The sequence below is a fragment of the Ascaphus truei genome, chromosome 5 (assembly GCF_040206685.1).
Source record: "Ascaphus truei isolate aAscTru1 chromosome 5, aAscTru1.hap1, whole genome shotgun sequence".
Lineage (NCBI taxonomy): Eukaryota > Metazoa > Chordata > Amphibia > Anura > Ascaphidae > Ascaphus > Ascaphus truei.
Genome location: NC_134487.1, coordinates 29,103,562 through 29,113,813, shown reverse-complemented (window position 1 = coordinate 29,113,813; position 10,252 = coordinate 29,103,562).

The following is a 10,252-nucleotide window of genomic DNA, read 5'->3' as shown; positions in this document are numbered from 1 at the left end:
GGTTTCGAGCGGCTATGCAGAGAAACAGCCCACCAGAAAGGTCTAATAACACAAATTTGCAAAGAGCTGGAGAGGGCTACAGAAGCCCCCACACATGACTATATGCTGCATTGGGCAGAAGAATTGGATATAGTTATAGACCGAGAGGACTGGGAAAGTATTTGGGACAATGCCTCAGGAACTTGTATATTTACCACAATCAAAGAAAATATTTACAAAATACTGTTCCGCTGGTATCTTACCCCGGTTAGAAAAATCAAATCTACCCACTGGCATCCGATCTATGTTGGAGAGGCTGCGGTCAAAAGGGGGACATGGCCCACATTTGGTGGTCATGTCCGGAAATTCAGAAATACTGGGAAACAACACAAAAATTAATAGAGGAGGTCACAGACCTCACAATACCCATTGAACCGCTGACCTACCTGTTGGCCAGGCCCTTAGACTACCTGGACCGGCCAACAGGAAAATTAGTCTCCTTCATTCTAACGGCGGCTCGATGTGCGGTGGCTGCCGCCTGGAAGAAAGAGTCTCCCCCCTCAAAACAAACAATAATAAGAAGGGTGCAAGAAGTAATGGACATGGAGAGATTGTCTGCTTTCCTTAAGAGGTCTTCTACCTCATTCACAAAAATTTGGGATCCATGGTACACCCATATGGTGCATGTAAGGCGAAACGCCCCCTAATAAACCAGAGGTATAAACCACACTAGAGCCCAAACCAGAAATAACAAAGAATACGGGATCAAGGCCTCCCCCCGCCATTCCCTTCCCATCCTCCCCCCCCCCACACCCCGTCCCCCCTCTCTATTCCCTCTCTGTTTCCATACTCGCGCCTCCCCGATGGACCACAGTAGGTCAGGGAGACGTTGAGTCTTTCCTTTTCTCTCTTCACTCAAGAAAAAGAAAAAATGTACATTAGGCTGATATATTGCTTGTACTGTTTATACTATGTAATGACTTATCTGCCTAATAAAAAATTTGGAAAAAAAAAATGCTTTGAAAATACTTGTGTGTGTCTGATACTGTATTTATGAAAAGGTACCAATAACGAAGGCTTAACCCACTAAACATGCAGTCAATGTTTCCTTTGAAGAACTGTGTCTTTACTAATCACAACATAAAATAACTTGAAGTGCCTCACTTTTAATAGCCCACGTTTTGTTTGTTTTTGACATGAGTAATATAGTAACATACACATAATTTACTGTAGTTACAGAAACTATAACAACCAGTAATTGTACTTACACTTATCAGTTCACTTCCTATAAATCCTAAATACAATGGATTGTATCACACATCTTAATATTGCACTATGTAAACAAAGTTCTCTACTTTTGGTAGCAACACTGAATGACTATTCTCACTTGGAAAGCAGGGAACGCCACAACTCCATGACTGCTACGCACACGCCATTCCTCATCCGCTTTGGATGTCCATGTGTGTGCATACCCATGAAAGGAGGAATGGCATTTGCATAGCTGTCATGAAGTCATGGACAGCCCTGCACTCAGGAGAGGAAATGTAGTCCCACTTATGGTCATTAAAGATATTGAAGCAGCGATGTTGTATGCTTTTGCAATCAATTAACTGTGTGGGATATTTACTTCACTCTATTTCATGTAACCACTAAGGAGATCGTTTTCAGACTCCCAGCAGTATGTTTGCCTCCTTCTTGGTAGTTTTAAATCTTTTTCGTGTTTTGGTTTTGCCAAGTTCAATGTCGTGTGGTATTGCATTTGGATTTATACCAAATTATGGAACAAAAATGTAAAACCAGTAGGAAAATGCCAAAATAGCACAATAAAGCATGACATTTGCTTAAAATAGGTATAAAATCAATAAAACATTTAGGAAAGTAAACTAATATAACAGAAAAAATGTAAAATAATGAAAAACTATATGGAACAAAAAATCATGAGATGGACACTTGGCCTGGTGTTCTGGTTTTGGTTCTTAAAATCATATGGTTTTTGGTTTTATATTGTATGTTTCTGGTCTAGCGGTTTAAGATTTCCAACCCCTCATTTTGCCCATCTCTCATTTCCAGATTTCTTTGGTGTTTACAGAAATGTCTAATTGTATTATCAAATGAATAGATAACATCCCAGACTATAACAATGTTTGCTACATTTATTGCAGGAGGACAGAGGTCTTCAAAACACTATATAATTATGACTATCTGTATTAAGCATCTGCTCAACACATTTAAAACTTCTAACAGTAACAGAATTTAATGGTAACCTCCTCCCAAAAATGAATATTTCGGCATTACACATTTGACATTAAAGAGCAATTGGCTAATACCTAGATTTTCCAGCCTGGTGATGTTTGGAAATTGTTCATGCCTGCAGTGTTTCTTCCTCTTAAATTTATCAAGACCATTTTAATAAGCTAACGTGCAGAAAATAAAGGAACCACCCAATTTTCAACAGCGACATTATAGTCAATTAAGTTTTAAAAGAATAACTTCCTTAGGATAAACCACTTCTGAGTAATGGCTAAAACATAGCCATATTTCTTTGATTAAAGTGCTATTAAGCATGAAAAGGCTAAAGATCTTGAGTCTGTTTTGATAGATTTCCCAAGAGGGGGACCCTCATACTGTACGAGTCAGACTGTTCCAAATAGTGGGAGCAGTGTGGCTAAAAGTTCGGGCCCCAAAGGGTTTCAATGAGATTCCGGGTAAGTATTAGGAGTCCTTAACCCACAAATGCTTTAGCCCCCTGCAGACACAGTAACCAGAACTCCCTCTTACTGTCCCTGTATGTTCTCCCTACCTACTGTACCAATTAGACTGTAAGCTCCTCGGAGCAGGGACTCCTCTTCCTTTATGTTACTTTTATGTCTGAAGCACTTATTCCCATGATCTGTTATTTATATTATGTGTTATTTATTTGATTACCACGTGTATTACTACTGTGAAGCGCTATGTACATTAATGGCGCTACATAAATAAAGTGAACTTAAAGTGATTTGTTACCGGCGCTAACCACACCCAATCTGTGATAAAATAGTGCACAAAATTAAAATTCAAAATAAAATGTGTCAAGGTGATCACTGATCAAATTCTCAACCTTCCAGGAATGTGTACAGATTCCTTTCAATAGTAGCTTGTCCGGGATGGGAAGGGAGCGAAGATAGCAGGGATACACCATGAAAAATAAAAAATAAATGCATACAATAGTGTAATAAGTTCTTTTCAATCTGGATAAAACATGTATGTCTTGGCTCTATAGCAATGCCTACTTACAGCAGGTCAAAAGGTAAAAAGCATTGATCTACACAGCAGGTAGAAAGGTGTCAGGATCTTCAGGAACAACAGCCCAGGTTTACAGCATAAGAAATCAGCACCTCAGCTCAGACGTCAGTAGATGTGAGTTGATCAGAGACATGCAAAAGAAAGGCAGACCATAGTGTCGATCGTGCATAAAATTTATATAAACAAACAACAAATTTTAGGAATTGTACTCACATTGTGTACATAATCATAGTTACATAAATAAAGACATACAATACAATACAATACAAATCGAGGTGAGAAAATGGGAGTGTAAGGAACTAGAAGCATTTTCTGATTGCTGGAACCCTGGTCATTTAGTGCTTTGAATGTCAACAAGCCAACTGTGAGATAATAGGGCATGGAATATCATAAAAACAATTCAGAAAATAACAAAAATGTAAAGAAAATATATAATGAGAAACCCCATATACATAAACACTTGAATATGTAGAATACCAGTGCATCAGAAAAACAAGTCCTGTTTACTATAATAAACTGCAGTTGGAATAAACTCCTTTCATATAAGAATATACCATAACGTTGCCCTAATAGGGTTAAAGAACTAGTACCTAATGCCACCGCCACCATTAATGAATAGTACAGACCAAAGTCCCATTGTAGTAGAAGGAGAAAAAAGGGGTACAGCGACCCATAAAGTTCACTCACTTTATTTTTCTTGGAGTATCCAACATCAGATGTTTTCTTTTGATAGGTGTGCAATCTCCCAGGTAAGCAGCAGGAACAGTTAGAAAAATGTGGCAGTGCTCTGCCAGAAGGAACAGAAGGAGGCTCACGGTATGCAGAAGCACAAATTATTTATTACATAAAAAAGATGGACCAAATGTCCCCCCTAAGCCACAGCAAAGGTCCACCAACGCGTTTCGGGCAGTATGCCCTTTCTCAAGGTGGACCTTTGCTGTGGCTTAGGGGGGACATTTGGTCCATCTTTTTTATGTAATAAATAATTTGTGCTTCTGCATACCGTGAGCCTCCTTCTGTTCCTTCTGGCAGTGCACTGCCACATTTTTCTACCTGTTCCTACATAAACACTTGGCCTGGTGTTTTTGTGTTTCCTAAATATTTGGGGGATTTTAGTTTTGGTTCTACAAATATAAAGGGTTTTGATTTTGTATTTGGTTTTAGAATGTAAGGTTCTGGTAGGTTTTGACTTCACACACCTAGTTTTGTCTATCTTCTTTGATTAATACTCCAAAAAAGAGTAGCAATTTTGTTAGTGTATGGTTTTATGGAACAAGAGATTGGTGGAGTTATGTGCTGTACATAATATGAATTGTTGTGACTCTTATACCCATTTAATGAACAATGAAATATTCATACAATGCATAGAGCTTTCAAAACGTCAGCAGCCTCTTTTTTTTTTTTTTTTTAAACTTAATTTTAATTAAACATTTTCAGGGAGAGGGGAGGAATGAAGAAAATAAAAATTGGGGGGGGGAAGGGTACAGAAAATAGAGATGGGAGAAAGTTCACATTCATTTACAATTTTACCTAACGATTTCTTAAAATATTGTATCACACAGTTAATATAAATATCATTTTTTTTTTCATTTTTTTCCCCTTTTTTTTTGTTACAACAAAATTAAGTGGGTATTAATTTCTGGTTGATTTTTACTCAGAATCCAAGGCAACCACACCTTCTGAAAATCTGTGTAGGTGTCGTTATTAAGACTAACCATTTTTTTCCATGTAGCAAATCTGCCAGACTTTATTTTTAACTTTGGAAATTGAGGGATTAATTGTTTGTTTCCATACTGCCGCTAATTCGCGTCTTGCGGCTGAAGATATGTGGCACAGTAATTTATTTTCATGTCTCGTGAGGGGGTAATATGGTTTGTTTAAAAGAAATAACCAGGGATCCATTGGTAGGTCCAAACCGAAAAACCTTTGTGACCACATTTTGATTTCCAGCCAATAAGCTGCCATGAATGGGCACCCCCACCACATATGTATAAATGTGGCTTGTACTCCACATCCTTTCGGAACATGTAGTTGGGTACTCTGGGATGAATTTAGCTAGTCTCATGGGGGTTAAGAACCACCTCATCATAACTTTATAGGCATTTTCTCTGATTGTGATACACATTGATGATGTGGCAACTTTTTGAAAAATATCATTCCAGTCTTCCATGTCTAATACCTCCCCCAGGTCATCCTCCCATTGTAGCATATATTTCAGTTTTTGATTCATTTGTGGAGGGGGGCTAACAAAGTATCCATACAATTTAGATATCAGTCCAGGTGTGTTACTATCTGCTAGACAAAGTGACTCAAATCTAGTTAGCAATTCGGGGGGTCGGATTTTGTTATAAAAGGCTTTCAATTGAAGGTATTGGAGGAACTGATTGTTTGGGATAGCCTTTTCTTTGTGGAAATATTCAAATGTTCTGGGAAATCCTTCTGAACCTACATCTTTTAATCATTTTTTGGCGCATAAGGCATAATTGCTCGAAAATGGCTGAATTTGAGAGACAAGCGACTGTATAAAAATACTTTTTATAGAAAGAGGTCACAGCAATAATTCCATCAAGAATGCTTTTACAAGAGCCACATCTATACCCAGGAACGTGTTACTAAATATAAGGGCACATGAATCAATTAATCAGAAAACCATTAGATTTATTGGTTTATATCACAATCAGGCGTCTAGCATGATGATCATTTGAGATGAGCATCATGAGATATTTATTTAAAAATATATTTGATAAAAGTGATATATTAGTTCACACATTTTATCATGAAGTATCACTGCTTCCACTTGGACAATTATCAATTGATCATCCAGCATTTGTGCTTTCCCTCATCTTGCTGGAAACCTCTCTTAATGGTTTACCATACACATCATTACAACTCTGTCCATCTGATTAGTGGTTGTGCACTGATTAAACAACTTTGTTTTCTACTTCCCCCCTGGGGATTTTTTTATTTATAAAATATTTTACCAGGAAGTAATACATTGATGATTCCCTTTCACAGTATATCACAGAGCATAAAGAAAACTCCACACCAGCCTCTAACTATACCGTAGGTCCTCTGGTCCATTAAAAAAAAATACTTTAATGCTTCCAGAAACAGAGACTTTTTGTCCTATGAAATCCAAACTCCAAACTGTCAGTTGACAGTCAACAGCAACTGCAGAGTGTTTCATTATTGTAATGCTTGTCTGTGACAGCAGCTTTTTAAATCAACAATGTTCCTTACCTACAGTATAAAGAGATCTATCATTACCACCACATGTATTTTCTTTGCCCACCACCTTAATTTACAATATATATATTTCTCTTCATACTCCCTTCCAAAAGGTTTGGGACTTGTCATCAGGGCAACTGCCATGCAATTTCCATTTTGGCTTAACCAAAACAAAAAAGTTATTTTTTCAAAGAAATGTTTTAAACATTTTTATTATTTTTATTTATTTTTTAAATGTAAAATGTTACAGTTTTATGAAAGAACACTGTCAATCTCAATCATGACATTATGTTTTCTTCTTCCTGGCAGTTTTCCTGCATAGATGGGTTTAGCGTGGTTGCAGGCTGGAAATGTTTTGGTCAAAGGATTGAACTAGATGATCCATACTCACGAAGAAAAGAAATAAAGAAAAAACATATAGGGCCTCATGCAGAGAGCAGCGCTATTTGAAATCTCGCCATTTTCCCGCGAAAATCGCGCTAAAAACAGGTGAAAATGGCGAGCTAGGGAAAACGCGCCATTTTTTTTTTTTTTTTAAAACTTGCCTTTCTACCGGCGAGAACCTAAATTTCCCCTGTTGAAAAAATATCCATATTCAGAAAGGCGCGATCGCCATCTAGTGGCTGATCGCGCCAATAACATGGAGAGATATTCTCTATTTACCTCCGCCAAAAAAATTTGGCACGAAGCTGGAGGTCGGCGGCCGGTGGGGGAGGAAAAAAAAAAAAACGCGTTTTTTTTTCAACACGTTTCAACAGCGCTCATATCGCTGGTTGAAACTCTCCATATGCAGAAAGGATTCTAAATGCAGTTTTCGGACCTTTCTGCATATGCAGAAAAAAACTCTCTATTAAAGCTTCTTTTTATTCCCCTCTCCAATTTTAAATAGCGCTGCTCTCTGCATGAGGCCCATAGTCAGATGTAGCTGCCTGTTCTCTCCCGCTTGCCAAGGAAACTCTGTGGCCATCTCGCGGTAATCTCGCAGCTCGGGACGGGTTTAAGTGCAGAAATCTCAAGGCAAAAAAAAGGAACAGCTAAAACATTTCTATAATACATACAGAGCTGCACACAGGCAGTTGTATAATATCAATCTTGTGTATATAAAAAATGTTCTCTCCTGCTTGCCGTGAGAATTCTTCACTTAAACCTGTCCAGTGCTGCGAGATTACTGCGAAATAGCCACAGATTTTCCTTGGCAAGCGGGAGCTACACCTGCAGTAATGTACTAAATAATTTGTCGTATTGGATGTTCATTGGGGCTTCTTTGCTTATTTTTCCAGTTCTCTCTGACTATTTATTTTTTGCATAATTGTGCCACATGTTGAGTTTTAACAAAACACACCCTCCTTATGCCTCACTGAAGGCCAATAAACTGGAAAATAGAGGATCAAAGGGGTTATTCATTAAACTGTGATAGTGCCGATGGGGCAATATCAAACGGAAATTCCCACTGACATCAATTTGACTTTCTGTGAAATAGTGCCCTGATCGGCACCAACACGGTTTAATGAATAACTCCCAAAGCATAATTTTGTGCCCACTGATAACATGCACTCTCATTGAACACCCCATGTATGTTTTGTAGTGAAATCTTACTGTAATTATTTAAATATAATATCTCATATTTTTTGTCTAAATGTACCATAAAATATTGTATATGTCCTATATAATTCATATAATAATGGATTATGTTTTAATTGATGGGATAACATCAATAACATATCAATACAATATTAATGACATACAAATGAGAATTTTAGTTTGCTTGAGAGTTGGTTGTATTTTTTCTCATAACAAGACATTAATTTAAGTTAACATCTCATTAAGTGCTAATAGAGATCTTCAAAGCTCACTAATGCAGCGTTAAAGCCTGTCTTACTGCAAAGATGGCCTGCTGTTAACTTTAATGTTGTCTTCCAGATAAGGGGAGCGCATGTAGACCACGACGTGGATATGTGGAATAAACAAATACAAATAATGGTGTAGCCATAGTGAAAAATTAATATACTGTACAGTATATCAAAAAAGGTGTGTTGTCCCACTCACAGATTTTCTATGCGTAAAAAGGTATATATCAGAGATCCACCTCCCTCGGATGGGAGCACTGATGAGGATTCCCATCCAGGGATACTGTATGTCTGCTTGTTATCCAGTGTTTCTCGGAAATACAAAAAGAAAATCAAAATGGTGTAGTATGTCTAGAAAAAAGTATATTGAATAGGTACAATTCACACATTTTCACTCATATTTTTCATATATGTGTTGTTCATTTGAGAGGTACTAATCGGAGATTTGTGGTGTTCTGCTAGTCTCTGCCTGCTACAATTTTGCTTCCGCATACATCGCTTCCTGTGACGTCTCAACTCAGGGCAGATGTAGCTGTAATTCGGTCACTCGGCAGCCAGGGCTCCAGACTCCTCCAGGTTCAGACTCAACGCGTTTCACCGGAGTTAAATCAGGAATCATGATGATTCCTGACGAAGCTCCAGCAAATCTGAATGTGAATCTCAACACATATCCCCAGAAAGAAAAAAGAAAATTGCTGCGCCAGTGAACTAAATAAACATAATATAGGTAATCTATTAAACTAAGTGCCTCAAGTGAAATTGTATGAATCAGGAAAGACACTTAATAAATAACGTAGTATAACTGTAATGCTACAGTTAAACTAAATGCTAAATTAAACGCTAGGTATGTATAGCCACATAAATACAGACAACACAAAATCTACAAACAAACAACCATATATGACAAGGAAAGGTGCACAAGGATAGGGGAAGTTGGAAGGACAGACACACAAGGAAATAAAAAAAGGGTAATATGCCAATAAAAAAAAACTATTGTAGATAAAAACGCTGGAGGATCCGATCAGCTATCAGCAGGAGCAACTACCTTCCTCGATATTCTATAAAACAAAATGGGACAGTGCAGATTCCACAGCGTAAATCGATAATGGTTTTAATATACACAAGATAAAATCAGGCCACTCACAAAGAAAGGTAGATCATGCGCATTGGATCTGAGCAAGAATATCATCTAGCTCATCTGCCGGTTTGGAGCTGAAATCTCGTGGCTGGAGGCATGTGACGTGCTTCCGCTTCTAGACCCGGGTACCTCCAAGAATGTGTGTCCCCACAACGGTCCTCCGGCACTGCAGTTGTAGCTCTCCTACTACAACAGTTCTTCTCCGTAATCACAGTAACACAGCTTCTTGTCAGACGGTCCAATGGCAATAGCCCTGCGCGCTTTGTCACTGAAATACTGGCAACTTCATCAGGGGCTAGAGAATAGGGGGATTTTATGCCCCTTATTTAATAAAAATCAAGTTGTTTAATTAATAGTCCATTTGAAACCCTTTATGGGTTTATATGTCTGTGAATAAATTGGCAGGAACACACAACAATTGACACGATTAAAAAAAAGTGTAATACAGTAAAGGACAAAAATTACATTACAACATAAAATAGCATTTGGATAGGGAGAGACATGGAACAATGACACAGTTAAATAACTAATAGATATAGTTACAGGTAATAAGCAACAAAGTCAAAGCAAGATGCAGGAAATACTTAGCATGAGTCCAGCAGTAAAGAGTGTCCACAAATAAGAAGAGTCATCAAAAGTTCAGTAATGGTAAGTGACTAAGGTGGATCTGCATCTTGCTTTGACTTTGTTGCTTATTACCTGTCAACTAGTTAACATCTGTGTGTGCCAAATTATATTCATCTTTATTGCATATTTTTGCTGTTACTGTATACACACA